Below are 12,267 nucleotides of genomic sequence, written 5' to 3'. Positions count from 1 at the left end.
GTTCTGTTAAGGGGAATCCACATAGCACAAGGAGGGGGCAGGCAAAGAGGGCCCTCGGGAATACAAAACGAAAGACGTCTGATGGGGGTGGGGGGGTGTGTCATAGACATCAGAGGAGAGCAGCAGGAGGAGCCAAGTAACAGCTGCACACCGCACTCACCTGCGCCTCTCAGCACTGATGGGGGGCGCTGCTGTGTGCTGATGTTCAGGTCAGCGTCTGGCCCTGCACCTATAAATAGCAGTCCCCAGAAGGATTTCTGTTGACATTCTAGCTTTTCCTCAACCCTCTTTATATTTTTAAACTAAATTTTAAAAGAATTTTAAAAAATTATTTGAGAGACAGTTCATGGGGCACAGGGGCTGGATCCCAGGACGCGGGGATCATGACCTGAGCCCAAGGCAGACGCTGAACCTACTGAGCCACCCAAGAGCCTCTACACTAGAATTTTCATGTGTGACGGTATTATGCACGGTTAACCACACACATTTATGGACCATTACACACAGCAGAACAGGCTCTCACTCTGAAGCTTCTCATTACTAATATTGGTAAGAACCCCAACACTTGAGGTTGGGATGCTAGTTTCCTTTCTGTCTGGTCAAGACGGTTCCCTTGCTCTTGGCGCATGCAGGCTGGTCTGCGGTGCAGCTTAGACTTCCGACTTCAGGGATGTAACTGGCTCTCAGTCTGGCTTTGGCATTTGTTCATAGCAGACTTGCTAAGTCCCAAGTGTCTGGGATGCTGTCTGAGCCTTGCTCTGCATATTGCTTCCTGAGTCTGTTAAAGCAGCAGCTCTCTCTTTGTCTAAACTGAAGTCTGCTTTCTTTCTGTGGGACCAGTCATCTTGTGACCTGGAGCAGTAGGAGGGACATTTTAAAACTTTCTTTGGAGGCAAGCATCCCTTTCTGCTTAGAATCTGAACATACAGACCCCAGGGTGCTTCCTCTGTAGCATCATTAAACATCAGCCCAGCAGCGGCGGCTCAAGAGTGGTTTGGGGGTGTTATTGCTTATCATTTCATACCTGCTGTCATCTGGGCTCCATGAGCAGCTGTTGGAACACCCCCAAACAATGACTCTATCCTGTGGGTCCCTAGCCACCCTCAGGCCAGATGCCACTCCATTATCTAAGTCTGATGTGGTCCAGATGCAAACCAGGCAGCTGTGAGCTCTAAAACTCCAGATGATGGGCATTTGTCCTGCTTGTGTGCAAGGGTTACAAATGTGGCCCTGTGGCCACAAGCTTGAATTGATCCAGGGTGACGGCAATCTTGGGTGTGAAGACTGGACTTGGCCCATACGGGTCAAGGCCAAGAATGCTAAAGGGACAGGGGTCCTTGAAGAAGCCTGAAAAACATCCTAGCTGCAAAAAGCACTTCGTCCCGATACCTCAATGGCCAACAGAGCCATTGAGGAGAAGAAACAACTGTTCTACTCGTCCTCTGCCTACACGAGCAAAAGCCATGGAATGGGTCAGACTCCCCAAGACTGCCTGGCCCCCTGTTAGTGGTTGAACAGGTCCCTTACCAACCTCAAACTCACTTCTTTTTCCTTTGCATGCAAAATATAGCTACCATCCACTGGAAATATGATGAGCCATTTTAGGAACGTGGGGCTTTGTTTTATAATGAGACGTCACTGTCCTCTCAGCTCACTCTGCTCATGGCAGACAGGGCTTTGGTTCATTTGTGGTACAAATGCACACCTTTGAACTATGGTGAGATCCTTGCAAACAGATGAGGGATGGGATTGATTCCTTTTTTTCATTATTTTTATCAAGTGTAAATAAGAAGTCCTTCTAATTAGAATATTCTCCTTCCAGACCCGTTATACTCTCATTTCATCAGAAAAAGCAAACATCTGAAAGATTTTTAATGACTTTATCCTTTGAATCTTGAGCCACAGAGAGGAAATGGAAAATAAATAGATCATGCTTATTGCTTTAGAGTATGGTTAGCTTGTCTAGAACTGCATTTAATTTGATTGCTAGCTGTACCTCTATATCACTCTGAGTCAGCAAGCACATTTCCAAAGTGATGTATGCTTTTTTTTTTTTTTTTTTTTTTTACAATTTTAGAATTCAGTGCTTGCCTCTTCTTCCTTCATCTTGATTAGGAAGGTGATATGAACTAGTGGGAAAACATCAATTTTGGAATCATCAGGCTGACTTCACATCTCAGCTTCTCGAGTTACCATAGGAGGCTAGGTTATTTATACTTTCTTAGCCTGTTTCCTGTACTATGAAGTAGAGATATGCACTCCCTTATGTTTTGTGATGATTCCCACATGAGATCAAATATTAGAGCGCCAACTGCAAGGACTTGACAGGAAATATTTGCTAGTTCAGCGTCCCTTGTCCGCTAAGGCGCCTCCTAGTGGAGACATCCCAATTTTGCTTTGAAAAGCCTGTCCTTTGGCGATTTTTAAAAATTCAGCCTTTCGGGGATTCCTGCTCACTTTTTTATCCTTTAGTCCCTGTACAATTCCACTAGCCAGTCTTCCTACTTTCAGCTACTCCTCAGCTCTCACAGAATCTCAACTGCCACCAACCAGTCTGCTTAAGACAGAACAGTGCACGCATCTCCTCCCTTTCCAAACTGGTTATGGCCCTATTGCGCGCATGAGCAGGTTTGACGGTTGTCATTCATTTACTCTTTTATTCACTGATCCTCTACACACATATGCATTAATACCTGGGATGTGTGCGCACCTTCTGAGGGCACTATGGAAACACAGGTAAATAGGGGCCTTCCTAAGACCACAAATCTAGAGAGAACACAGACAAGCAAAGTGATTTGAGTAACATGAGGTGATGAATACTGTTCTAGAGAGGAAATAATCTCTTCCCAATGGTAAACCTCCAATTTCAGCAATTTGATTTGACTTGATTTGACTTCTATATATTTTGTCTTAATGCTGAGAATTTGGGATGGATTAAAAGGGTCACTCTGAGTTGATGAAAAGCAATTATTTGGTTAGAACATTTAGCTCATTATTCAAGTATCAGATTTCTTGGTGTAATGGGAATGCCCACAGGCAGGTGCTTTGGCTCATTCTCTCTGAATCCAGAGATAGCACAGGAAACAGCCTGCTTTTCCTAATAAATGTATTAATGGTGAATGAAAAGAGTACTGCCTTTAGAGACAAACATTGAATTAAATCTTAACTTTGTTAAGTAACAGAAGAGCTATAGACGAGAATTCATGTTCCAGACTCAGTTTCCTCAGGTATAAAGCGAAGCTGATAAAAACCATTATCAAGGATTATTGCATTAATTAAAACAATGGAAATCAAGCTCATAATTCACGGTTTAGTACACAGTAGGTGCTTAAAACTTGTCCATTCCCTTCTCCCTCTCTTTCCCTTATGCAAATGCACTGAAGTAGCTTGGATAAGGCAGTTCACACAATGCCTAGCCCCTAATAAAGAAAATATTAGTTACTGGTTTGCTCTGTCCACCATGGATAGTCTAGATGCTCTGGTAGAACCTTGCTGTTTGGAGCAAAGCAGCATCTGGGGTGAACCAATACATGTCAGATATCCCGTGATCTAGGCAGCCTTCAAACACATTTCTCCAAAAGCACTGCATAACTGAGAACCCATTACTCAGGAACCAAAAAGCAGCAGGTGCATTCATTTAAACTGTATCTAGGCCTTAGATGTAATTGCACACAGAATTATTTATTTAAACATCCATGAGTACTGAATCTGTCTCCTGCAGGAACATTTTACTCAGCTTTGACTCTGCCCTTCAAAATACCCGATGTAGTTCTTTCTTAACCCAGATACATAGATCTTTTGTACATTTGTTCTGCTTTTCCTGAAATGCTAACTTTGCCTCAGGCTTTCCAAAAAGTTGAAATTCCCAAGAACTTTAAATTCCTTTCTGCATACACAAAAGGAAATGACTAGTTTCCCACACTATGAAATGGCGTTACATACTTACAGATTTGTGATATTTTCTTGCAAGTCGCAGGCCATTATGTATACATGGGAGGTGCCTGAGAAGATGAGAGACTGGATAGTCAGGCCACTGGTCCTGTTTTGTGTGGTGAGGACGTTCAACCTTTCAACACCATGGGCAGTGGTAGCAAGGCACTTAGACATTTTTTACTGGATGGCTTTCTTGTAATTAAAAGCATATGTATAAAGTGTGGAACCAGGAAATACATATTTTGATACCTTATGTTTTTTTTATGGTTCTTTCCCCTAAGATTCAAATATTAAAGCCATAAATCTTCAAGTGGAGACTGGAGGAAGTTTGTGGCTAGAAGCAAACGGACTGTCACGTGGTTAGAACTGGAGCTGGTCTGATGCTCAGGCCATCAGACTGTTCAGTCTCATGGGTCTGCTGCAGGGTTGAGACAGAAGGTAGGCAAGGCCAGAAGCTATGAGATTACATTTGGGAACTGCATCAACCTCAGTGTCCATTCCAGATGGCTTAGAGCACATACTTTCTTTACAGATCACTCAGCTCACAACTACTGAGTTTCTACTATGTGGCAGGTACTACTGACCGGAAAGCACCATGACAGTGATCCAATGAAGAAGAAAAAATATGTGTGATTCCCCCAAAGAGTCTGATGAGAATCTGAGAGACAACACTTCATTCTTTCACTCATTCTACCTATATTCACAACAGGGTTACAGCTCTGTGTTTAAAACTACACCAGAGTTTTAAATATAAAAATATATAGGTGATATAAAAATAAAAAAGAGGCCTCCGGGCAAAGCACAGCTTACTAAGGGAGCTGAGTGTGAGCATATGGGTTAGTTCGATGCAGAAAGAAAGATGGTGGTAAGGGATTTCCAAAGGAGGGCATGTGTGAGTTTGCAGTATGGGGAGATCACCCCCTTCAGTCTAGAGACTTGGTGGCTTCCAAGGTAGTGGCTCCAGGTGCATCTAAAAGGGAATGAGGCTGGGGCTTAAAATAGGAGTAGTCATTGCTATGTTTAAGAGACATTTAGACACTGATCACACATCATCACACTTCCTGGAGCCTGGTTACTTCCCCTCTCTAATGTAGAAAATGAAGGTGTGTTTTTTGCAGAAGTAAAGCAGAGTTTTGTGCCTGGGGACATAAGACAGATTTGAATAACTTTAAAAAACATCAGAAGATTAGTGACATTTACTAATGCTTATACCTCCAGCTTTTCCTTCTTTTGTCTCCCAGAATACTAAGTGCTCTGATTAAAGCCTTTGGGAAGATTTCAAAAGATGTCCCCCTGAAAACCTGAATAGCTCAAGAGAAAAGAAAAACTAAAAAACAAACTAAAGATATTGACAATGGGGATCCCCTGCAAAAAAGAAAAAAAAAAAAAAAGGCCAACTTAGATCATCTTATCAACCAGATTTCTGCACCTATACTACAGAATACAGAAGCTGAGTGACTATTTTCTAAATTCTCCCATGTCACATAACTAGTATATTCTCGATTCAGAGAAGAGAAATTAATTCATTTCATAAACGGATGCCTTAAGGAATTAGGGAGTAATTCTCACAGAACATCCCACTGAGGAAGGCAGCACAAAACCGTGGTCAGACAAACTGCCACGGGGCTTCCGTTCTGTTTTTCAGTGCTCTGATCTTAAACAGTAATAGACAACCAAGGATCACCAGACTTTGAGGAAAGTATCTAACATGAAATGAAGAAACCAACCGCCCCCAAAAATAAACAAACAAACAAATAAATAAATAAATAAATAAAATAGTAGTTTGGAAAAAAATGGAATCTATAAATCCTTCCAGGCAAAGAGAACTTGAAACAGGATAAGATTAATATCCACAGAGAAGAAAGGGGGGGGGGAATGCAGTTATAAAATAATGATGGGCTTCTCTAAAAAGTCATTTTTAAATAATTAAATAAAACTTAGGATATTAAAAACATGATCACAGGAATGAGACTCTCAAGGGAAGGATTAGATAATAAAACAAGAAATTTACAAGCAATTAGAAAAAAATGTTGAGGGGCGCCTGGGTGGCTCAGTGTGGATAAAGCCTCTGCCTTTGGCTCAGGTCATGATCCCAGAGTCCTGGGATCGAGCCCCACATCAGGCTCTCTGCTCAGCAGGGAGCCTGCTCCCTCTCTCTCTCTGCCTGCCTCTCTGCCTACTTGTGATCTCTATCAAATAAATAAATACAATCTTTAAAAAAAAATAGAAAAAAAGAAAACGTTGAAAGAATAGAAAGGAGAAGATGAAAAAAAGTACAGGGGTGAGGGCAAGTGCGTACCATCTAAGTAACAGGAGTTCCAGAAAGACAGACCAACAGAGGTGAAGAGACCCTCCAAAGAACAAACGAAGACATGGTAAGAAGGCTAAGAATTTGCATATGGGTAGGGCCCACTGTACAGCAGGCATAAGGGATGAAAATAGATCCAACGGCCTTCCCCAGTGTACACCATCTGAGATTTCAGAACCGGTGCCAAAGAGAGGAGAAGTTTCCATTCAAGAGAAAAAAACAAAAAACAAACAAACAAACAAACAAAAAACAAACAACAACAAAGAAAAACTTCTACCAAGTGGTGCAAGAATCAGAATGTTATTTGTTTCTTCTTCCATAATATTGGAAGTTGAAGTCAAGAGTCATTTGACATCTTAAAAAGTAACATCCAGCCTAGAATTTGATATCCAAGCAAGCTATCAGCTAAGTGTTAGAGTAAAGCCACTTTCCAGAAATCAGTGTTTTTCAAAAGTATTACTTGTCACATCCTAGGAAGCGACTAGAGTTTGAATTTAAGGCAGAACACGAGAATCCAGACTTTAAAAGTTAGCAATACTGACATATGACTTTAGAGCTGGAAAGGTAGAAACAAAATCAATTAAGAGCTAAAACTGGGTGTCTGGAAACTAGGAATAGAAATACATTTTTTTAATAAGCTTTGTAGAGCTGCTGAAAATTTTCAATTATGTGCAAGCATAATTTTGATAAAAATAAAACTAATTTTAAAACATTAAAGGGGGTAATATAATGAAGCCGTCTTGCACAGTGTACACTGTCAGTACCTCCACTTTCTACCTCATTATCTAACCGTGGGTCCTTGCATGGTTTGAGTTTCCCCACTTAATAAGTGAGAGCATTGACCCAGATTAGAACCCTTTTAAAAACTCTAAAATTTTACTGATCTACTTAATATTTACTAAGATTTCAGTGCAGTCATATGGATGTTGTTTTTGAACACTGAGTTTTTTTTGTTTCTGATTTTAACCTTTTATCGTAAGTACGGTATTAAAGCAAGCAAGTGGGGTCTAAAATGCACCTGCATGTTTTCTGAAGAAATGCAGCATTGCTTAAGTAATTCCCATCTTCCCATGTTCCAAAAATGTCAGTATCCCCACCTCTTTTTTCCTTTCCCAGAGAGACTCTCTTCTACTTTTTAGAGAGGATGAGGCCAGTGTGTAAGCAGCAAAAGATTCCTCTCCAGCGTTGGGAATTGGACGCCAGTAGAGAAGCATAGCAATTTGACATAAATTCACTTCGCAGTGCCTGGTCCATGGTAGACTTTTAATAAATGCTGGTTTATGGGATCATAAAATATGACATGTATTTTGGGGCCGTTTGGAAGAAAATAACCTTCCAGAGCACTGGCAGTCATACGCTACTGCTCATGTGACAAAAGTTTCTCCTGAAAAGAAGCATGTGCTCCCTACTCAGTGTCTTGGTAGGGGTTGGTGCCCTGGTAAATGCCTCTGGCCTGCTCTTCTCCTCTCTAACCCTTTGCTTCTCTGACCTGGCACTTTGTCCTTGCAAAGAAACCAAAGGGAAATTAAAATTGATCTTGGGGGTGATGGCTGCAGGGGGTTAGAAATAGAAGAGCTAGAGTTTGGATGGCTTACACGATCCCTCCTTCCCACTCCTGCCCCCACACTCAATTAATTAATTTCAAGTTGAAACTGATTTATTTATAGTCATATCTTACAGAACATTCTAGTGAAATTTCCTTGATCTAGGCCAATATGTAAGTTCTTTCTATCCATCTATTTTAAAAGAAATTTGAAAGTGTTCCTTATTAAAGAGGAAAAAAGCATCATTGATGTCCAGCTTCCCTCTAGCTACTCTGAATTTGAGCAGACTGTATGACTCATCTTTCCTAGAAATACAACAATGAGATCATCATGTCTGTTTCCTTCCCACTCTGAGTACAGTTGAATTGGTTTCCTCTGTGTTCAAGGATATATATGTATATTCTCCCTCTCTTTTCTCTTTCTTTCTCTTTCTTTCTTTCTTTCTTTCTCTCTTTCTTTTTTTCTTTCTCTCGCTCTCTCTTTCTTAACTTGTTAATACACAAGAGCTGAATCATATAATTGGAACACAGCAAAGAGGAAAATGAGCAGAGATTAATACATTTTTTTTTTCCAGGTAGCTCAATCCCTGTCTCAAAACTAAAATTGTGTGAATGATATAAAGAGATATATCTGCATTTTGTTTTAATACTTCTTATAATAGGAAACCTGCTGCTTCCAGAGGTAGTCAGTTCTGCTTTTAACAATTCCCCTAGATTATTCTTACTTAACTGGACCTAAAATCCAATGGCCCATAACAATTACCTGTTGGTGGTCCTGACTTCCAGGACCAAAGGGAATATCCTATCTCTTCTCTAGCCAATATCCTTTCAGGTATTTTTAGACAATGATCCTATCACATGATCTGTTTTACTTCAGGTGTAGAAACCATAGAGTATAGGTTACTTCAGACATTTAGCTGAGTTTCTAGATTAACAATTTGGCCTGAATTAACAAGAAAAACCCTCAAATACCTTGTTTTACATTTGTTTAAAATTGCTGTTTCACCAAAATGACAAGGTGCTACCACAGACTAGGCAAAATATACAGGTAAATATCTTTCACCTGAATTACATAGATAATTTGGCATTGTTGTTATGCAACCAGTATCTAAACCGTGTTTATTACAAACATATGAGGATTTCTGTTTCTTTAATCTCTTACTCTATTCCTGAAAGCTGGTATCTAAGTCATGTCACTGCATCAATCCATGGGCAATTCTATTTTAAGATTGCCATTTACTCATTTTTTTATTGCTTGTGTGCAAACAGAATTTAACAAGATACATGGCACCTATTCAATTTTTCTAGGATATTAATGTTCAACCAACCTACCAGGACCTTCTCAGGTTCCCTTTGAAATTAAAGTCAAATGGGATGTCATATTTACCCCTAGCTGCAAAAATAAGGTTGCCCAAGGGAACAGCCAAAACAACTAAAGAAGAAGAACAACAGCAACAACAAAAACAACAACAACAACAACAACAATGGGGAAGGAGATGGGAAGGGGGAGGGGTTTGGGAAGAGGGAGAGGGAGGGAAGGGGGAGAGGGAGGGAGTGGGGAGGAGGAAGGGAGGGGTGGGGGAGGAAAGGGGGAAGGCGGGAGGGGAAGGAGAAACAACAGCCACAGTAAAATGGAACAGAGCACTTGGAAAATATCTGAGAATCCCAAATAGCATCCCAGCTGCACATCTTTACCTGAGGAAGCGTGAAATGAAATAAAATTCTTAGATATTCAATCTGCAAAGAATCTTATGATTTCCCATGAAGTTTTAAGAGTGTCAGTAAGTTAACTTTCAAATGAATCTTGTAAGTGCAAAACTGTAGAACTTTAAACTTCAGTCCTCAAAACCTTAAAGCCAGAAGACAACCTAGAGATATACAGAACACTAACCTGAATCAAGACACTGAGGCCTAAGGTACTACTATGCCATTTATGAGCAGTGTGGCTTAGCTAAGAAATGACCTCTCCGGAACACATTAGCCGAGGAGCCTGGGTGTCTGAGTCTCCTGTCATATTTGAGCATTGTAGAACTCAGAGAATGAGAGCCCAAAGAAGAGCCTTCTATTAAAGGGCTTCCCAAGCAGAGGGAACTAAAGTTTCAAAATACAAGGAGAAGGGCTAACATGGTAAGTCCGGGGAACACTAGAGGTAATCAGATCCTAAGTAGGCCTTAAATTCCCTACTAGGAACTCGGGCTATGCCCTAGATAAGTTGAGATGCCCTGAAAAGTTTCAAAGAGTTGGTCCCTGTCATGACCAGGTTTGCATAGCAGAGAGACCACTCAGATAGGACCTCAAGGGGATGGGGTGAAGTAAATGCTGTCATATGCTAACAGTACTGGGGAAAGGAAATGAACACTGGGGCTGAGATCCATGCCAGATGCTGCAGAATGGGTAACTTGTCTCATCAAAGATCACATATAGAAGGCCAAATGTAATCTGAGCATTGAAGTGTGATGTGGGGGACCCACACTTACTTTCTGAAAAGTCCAGGAACAGTAATACACCAGCTGTTGTGCCCTGAGTTCCTAGAACTTACTGTATAAGCCACCAGATGCATTAATTTCCCACTTACTATTCTTGACCCAGTCTTCCTCCTTGATCCCATTTCTACAGTTTTCCTTCCAGCCTTTCCATACAGTCTCTTATGCATGGTTACCCAGCTGTCAAGTGCTGTTTGGGAAGAGCAGAACCTCAGGTTTGCCATCCCTCAGTGGGACCCTCTGGACAGTCAGGGCATTTTCTGTTCTCTCTCTTCAACCCTGTTACCTTCCACACATAGCAAAATCAGCCATATACTTTTCCAATTCCTCAAAACAGCTATCACTACACTTCCCAGAAAACTTTTTCAGCTTTTTCCAGAAAACTTGTTTGGCAATTGATTTAGCCTTAGTTTTGATGGGCTCATAGGAAGGAAGGAAGGAAGGAAGGAAGGAAGGAAGGAAAGAAAGAAAGAAAGAAAGAAAGAAAGAAAGAAAGAAAGAAAGAAAGAAAGAAAAAAGAAGAGGAAAGAAGGGAGGGAGGGAAGGAAGTGAGGAAGGGATGGAAGGGAGGGAAGGAAGGAAGGAAGGAAGGACAGACTGTCACAAAGTGGACAAAATGGAACTTGACTTACCCTCTTAGACTGGGCTGCTGAAAGTTCCCATGAGAAATGCATGAGCTGGATGTTCTCTGGTGTTTCTTCTAGATACGGTCTCTTCTTCTCATTATGCCCCAGGACACTGACTTACATTCTACACCCTCAATTCCTTTGACTTCTAACTTCAGGTTGGCTTCTGGAAGCAGAGAACCTGGCAGCATATAGAAGAGAGGTCTGAAGGTTTATGCTCCCATCTCCTGTCCCCATCAGGCTGATGGCTGGAAAGTAATCTCTACCCACACACCACTCTGGCTGGGCAGCGCCTCTCCCATGGCCCCAGCTGTCTTGGGTTCTATAACTTTGCTTTCTCCTCATGTCCTTCCAGATCTAGAGACAGTGTCTCCTCTCAGTGAGGGCAAAGACTGTGCTCAGACCTCATTAGCTCTCTGAGCGCTGTTCACAACTCCATACATAAGCCGTTCCTTAAACAGCCTTTACTTACACTTTTGAGCCTGTTTTCTATGGACACCATCACCGCTACATCACCTCCAGATGTTGCAATGCTAAGAAAAACAGGTGAACACTGGGGGGACAAGCACCTATATTTGATATTTTTGGAACTATATTGGATTCAGAGTAATGAGACCTAGATTCTAGTCCTAGTTCTGCCACATACCAGCTTTGTGACATTGGCAAAACTAATTAGATTCAACTGTCTTATCTGTAAAATGGGGATATTACTTAACTCTCAGCCTCATTAGCTAAATTAAACTATAGAAGGCCTAATGTAGTCTGTTATCTGCTGCTTTTCCTTGAATTTTCACCTCCTTTGGTTTCTGTGAATGTTTTACAAATAACTAATATATGACTTTTTTCCACTATTTATCTTTCCCAGCCAGTCTCCTAATATCTTCTGGATTCACTCTTCACTTCCTTTCTTTCATCTCCAATCCCCAAAAGATCCTGTAGGCAACAGCATTGGAGCCCAAGCCCTGAGTCAGTATCTCAGTTTGAGAAGACCACCCAGGCTGGGAGTGGCCCACTTTGGGGAAAATCTGTTTCCAGCCACCCCCACTTTCCCATACCCATCAATAAACCCTTTCTTTCTGCTTACTTTTCTGAGATGCAATTAAGTGGCTTGGGCTAAGTGCCTTGTTTAACTTTAAGATTTGCCTAAGTATTTTGTGAGCTTTTATAGGAATGCCTTTTCAGGCTGCCTCCCTCCTGTGCCAGGAAGCGTTTGTGCCTAAGAGATTCATATCCTAGAATTCTCCTCCTCTATTTTATTTATTTGAGAAAGTTGAGGGAAGGAAAGCCCAGCAATGTCTCAGATGCAAATGCACACTGCAAATTTTTTTTTAGTCATTTAATAAAAATTCCTTTTATTACAGCCCAGCTGGATTG

Source organism: Enhydra lutris, unplaced genomic scaffold, assembly GCF_002288905.1.
Source record: "Enhydra lutris kenyoni isolate GAN:26980312 unplaced genomic scaffold, ASM228890v2 scaffoldscaffold35, whole genome shotgun sequence".
Classification (NCBI taxonomy): Eukaryota; Metazoa; Chordata; class Mammalia; order Carnivora; family Mustelidae; genus Enhydra; species Enhydra lutris.
The sequence above is the reverse complement of the archived record's forward strand: the minus strand, read 5'-3'. Positions refer to the sequence as shown.